The 4,963-nt window shown below is 44.2% G+C and overlaps 1 pseudogene; it reads right to left on the bottom strand.

The window, feature by feature from the left end:
- Positions 1-2,753: 2,753 nt before the first annotated feature.
- Positions 2,754-3,773, bottom strand: LOC130029425 (menin-like; annotated as a pseudogene).
- Positions 3,774-4,963: the final 1,190 nt, after the last annotated feature.

Raw genomic sequence — 4,963 nt, 5'->3', positions numbered from 1 at the left:
TGTTAATTGAAAATTAATTGACTGTTCCCCACTTCTGCCTCTAAATTTTTCCTCTTCAGTTTTATACTAACCTCATCTGACCATAAGCCGATATGTTCCTGGGTATATGGTTTTTACTCATCAGTTTACGTCTCTTTTTTAACCACTCTTTTCACTCACCCTCCTTTGTACCCTCAACAAGGGCACACATTTTGTGACACTCTGTAGTTGAGCAGATAAAACTGGATTTCTCTAAGCTGGAAGCTGCCTTTCATCTATGGAAAATGGTCTGAGACATTGTACAGATAAGAAGCATTAGCATGTGATCTGTTTTATCCCTTACTAGCAAGCACCCAGGGAGTCTTAGGTATGCTTGGTGATAGGGAGCTGCTTCTTGCTCAGCTTATTTCAGGATCAGAATATCAGCTTTTTTTTACCCCAGAAGTATTGTCTGTGACAAATTTTCAAAGCTGGACTGCATCTCTCAACTGTGCCCCCATCCATAAACTTCAAGTAGCCTATGCCTTTGAACAGTCCTCTTAAAGAAATGTGTGGAGCTTTTCAATGGAAGGCTGTAGACTTTATAGTTAGTTCTGTCTTTGAAAAAACCAAATTACTTGTGTATTATTATGCTGATTTGATCTTTGCTAGTGTTAAGATTCCCTGACAAGTAAAAAGAAAGAAAATGGTTGTTTTTCCTGTTTGCTAGTGAGTTGAGTGAGATTCTTAGGCTAGCTAATTGCAGTTGAGTGAGATTCTTAGGCTAGCTAATTTCTCAGGAGCAGAAAGAAAAGGTTGTTTTTCCTGTTTGCTAGTGAGTTTTGAGTGAGATTCTTAGGCTAGCTAAAGGCAGTCAGAGAAACTCGGAGCAAAATGCAATTCTGCTTTAAGCTGCCTGTGGTCACTCAGGAGCAGAAAGGGCTTTGATATAATCATATCCTGACCAATGGAATAAATGGACTTAATACTGTCCAGGTCTGAATTGTGTCAGAGTAGGAGCCTTCGATTTTGAAGTATGCTATACAGTGGCAGCCTTCCTCATGCATGTTGAAAGGAAAATCACCTAAATTAAAATCAGCAAAGTCACTGCTAATGATGACCCCACATTTGATATTATGATCAGGAAACACTGTCTCACTTTTGTTTACACTGTCTTCAGCTATCTCTTACTGGTCTCTATTCTGCCTCCCTAGTCCAAATGTGAAGGGAAAGATTTTAGCTAGCTCCCTTTAAAAAAGCTTAGTCATTGGTGTAGAAAATCATTTGATTAACAAGTAAGATGAGTATTAGCAGAACATACAAAGAGAACTGCAACCAGTATGTAAAAGCTATTTTCTGATTAGCATCCCTCTAAGTAGAAGCATATCCTTTTTGAGTTTTATTTGAGTCTCCTGGTTCTGGGACCCAATTCCAAAGAGAGTGGAGGGAAGCTTTCTACATAAAAAAAAGTTTATTAGATATCTGCAGGTGGTGAGAGAACTGAAACGAATTTTGCTACTACATAATTTCGTTTTCTCGAACTTAGTCTCTTCATATAGCCCTCCACTTAAGGCACAAGTCTCAAGCTCAGGTTGTTACCAGTGCTGACAAGGTTCAGAAAATAATTTTTCAGTGGCTTTACATATGACTTCTTATGAAAATAAAACCAGAAGTTTATATTAGGAAGAGATGTTTAAGCTCACACCAAATCCCTTTTCCCTCCACCAGACTCATTTGCTATCAAAATGGACTATCTTGATCTCCTTTTTTTTCTCAAATTGTCAAATGTCTTAAAAAGAGGATTTAGTATCTATATTTACACCACAATGATGGAACTTCCCCATTTTAAGACCCATTTAAGTCCCAAAGCATAAAAGAGACCAGATTAAAATATGAGGCCTACTAACTCCCTTTACCCAGCTAAATAGACACAGGGATGATCATTCTTCATGGGAAAACCATTTAATGTAACCCAATTCCTTCCCATACACAAAGTGGCAAATGAAAAATATTTATTACTTGAACACTGGAACCATATATATGAATGGCAGGAATATCTGTAGATAATCTCTTGTCATCTTACATCTATTGCCAGTGTTCTTTTAATGCTTTTCTGTAGTTTTCAGATCCAGCCACAATATGTCACCTATAGAAATAACAATATATAACACAGGTACAGAAATTCACCCTGAGTCATTATCATAAGAGCAGACCAAACAACACGATTTCTTGGTATAATAGCTACCATTTTGTAACAATGACAATTCTGTCAACCTTGTGTCACTTACTGAGTTACCAGCAATTGATAAGCAGCCTCAAGAAAAACATAATTTTGTATACAATTATTTGAGTTTAAAAAAAACTCCAGTATTAAAATAAAAAGTTAAACACTGAAAACACCAAGTGGGCAAATGACTAGTATCTCTTTTAAACTTTCCTTTTTTTTTTTATTTCACAGGCATTTTGGAAATAGTTAAGAGAATTTATTATTGTAGCTCCCTCATAATTTTACTTCTTTTGTATACAGTATGCTTCTATGAATAATGCTATTGAACTTTTAGATGTAATACATAAGCAAGTCTTTACAAAACTTTAGGCAGAGTTTCCCATCATTATTATTACTACAAGTAGACTATTTCAAATTTGGTGCTGCTTAACTTCACACTATTGAATTCAGAAGAAATGCATAATATTTTGGAATCTTAATATGAATGGACTTCAGTTTTATTCGTAAGGTTTTATTTTGAATGCTCAAATTTTATATGACGTGGCTTTGAGATGAATGGGTACCTAATTTAATTCTTTTTCCGATTTTTATGATTATATATTCCACAGTGGAAGCCGGCCAGGTACATGTAGGGGTAGATGTGCTCGTCCCGGTAGTAGGTTTTGGCCGAGGCGATGCCCTTGTGGTAGAGGGTGAGGGGGTCCGGTCAGGGATAGGTTCCAGCTCCTCCAGGTCCGCCAGGTTCCCCAGTGCCATGGGGTACCTTTCCAGATGTCCCAGGTCGTGGAGCAGCCACAGCAGCTTCTGCTGCAGCTGCAGCAGCTCCAGGGAGTCGGTGTGGAGGTCAATGGACAGGTTGATTGATGGTGCACACCATGAAGGCTACCTCCATCTTGCAGTCACAGCACATGTAGGAGACTTTCAGGTACAGCCAGCTCCGCTCAGTCAGGCCTGCGTTGACCATCTGGCCCCTACGGTCCTCGTTGCCCTTGCCATGCCAGGTGACCTCTGCCATCTGCTCGCTGTTGGGCCCGAATACCACCCAGGCGTGGTCCTCGGACAGGGCCAGGTGGACATCACGGAGCTCCAAAGCCTGGCAGGAGGCCAACACTGTGAAGGCCACTCGGGAGCTGTCCAACTTGGTGCCTGTGATGAAGCTGAAGAGGGACTGGATGTGCACCGGGTCCTTGAAGTAGGAGAGGCTGAGGCTGTTCCAGATGACATCGGAGACCTTCTTGACCAGCTCGCGGCTGGAGACGCCCCCCACTCGTGCGGGTACAGCGACAGGTCCACAGCGCTGCGGATCTGCCGGTGAAGCGGGCATAGAGGGCTGAAGTGATGGACAGGTCAGCCACGGGGAAGTAGGGGGGGGGGGGGCGGGGCTGTGCTGGAAGGTGAGCTTGGGCACGTTGGTGGGGATGATGCGGTTGACAGCGAGGAAGTGCTCCATGAAGCCCAGCACCAGGGAGAGGAGCACCAGGTCGGGCTCCTCCCGGCCCTGCTCCGCGGCAAACAGGCGCACCACATCGTTGATGGAGCACAGCGGGAAGAACGTCTTCTGGGCAGCCTTCAGCCCCATGGCGGCAGGCCTGGGCCTGCGGGAGGGCAGGGCAGGGAGTGTTGGCATCCCTGCCCCGCTCACCCACCTCCTATCTGCTCCCGCAATCGCCCCACCGCACCCCTGTGGCCATCGCTGCACAGCCTCCTCCTGCCCCCCTTTGATTCTGTTGAGACGGAAGCGGTCATTGAAGCCCTAGCCAATCAGGGCATTCAAGCCCAATACATCAAGATCCTCCATGAGCTGTATTGTGAATTTACTACCAGGATCTCACCATTCTACAAAGAAGTAATCATTGATGTCAAGAGAGGGGTTTGGCAGGGTGATACCATTTCACCAAAACTCTTCAGTGCCACCCTCAAGAACATCATGTGACGACTGGAATGGGAAGGAATGGGAGTGAAGATAGATGGTCAGCAACTACACCACCTCCGCTTTGCTGATGACATTGTTTTAATAACACCAAACATCAGCCAAGTGGCACAAATGCTGTCCGACTTTGACAGTGAGTGTGGAAAGGTAGGACTACAGCTGAATCTTACAAGACAATGTTTATGAGAAACAGCCTCGTTCCTGATGCCCCATTCGCTCTCAATGGAACGACCATCTTCGAATGCAACAGCTATGTGTACCTAGGTCGAGAAGTCAACATGACAAATGACCTGGCACCCGAGCTGCGCAGGAGGAAGAGAGCAGCTTGGAACGCCTTCAAGAGCGTTGAAGAAATAGCTAAGAGGATGAAGAACCTCCGGCTCCGGGAACATCTCTTTGATTCCACTGTTCTTCCTGCATTAACATATGCCTCAGAGACCTGGGCCCTACATAAACAGGATGAGAATGCTATTCGGGTCTCCCAAAGAGAAATTGAAAGAGCTATGCTTGGAATATCATGTTTCACTCAAATGAGAGAAACAATCCGGAGTTCTGACGTCCATCCACGATCAAGAATCAGGGACACTATCTCATTTGCCAAGGTGTCAAAACTCAGATGGGCTGGTCACATAATGAGATTTAAAGATGACCGCTGGACTAGAGCTGTTACTGACTGGATCCCATGGGATGTCAAAAGACCGCGTGGCTGCCCACCTACCAGACGGTCAGATTTCTTCATCAAGATCATGAACGATCGGTTTGAGGCTCTTCATTTTCCCAGAGCAAACAGATGCCATTGGGCTACACTGGCATGCGACAGGGACGAATGGAGACATTACTGGTGCCCG

Source organism: Sorex fumeus, unplaced genomic scaffold (assembly GCF_029834395.1).
Source record: "Sorex fumeus unplaced genomic scaffold, SorFum_2.1 ptg000043l, whole genome shotgun sequence".
In the NCBI taxonomy this organism is placed as follows: domain Eukaryota; kingdom Metazoa; phylum Chordata; class Mammalia; order Eulipotyphla; family Soricidae; genus Sorex; species Sorex fumeus.
The sequence above is the reverse complement of the archived record's forward strand: the minus strand, read 5'-3'. Positions and strand labels throughout refer to the sequence as shown.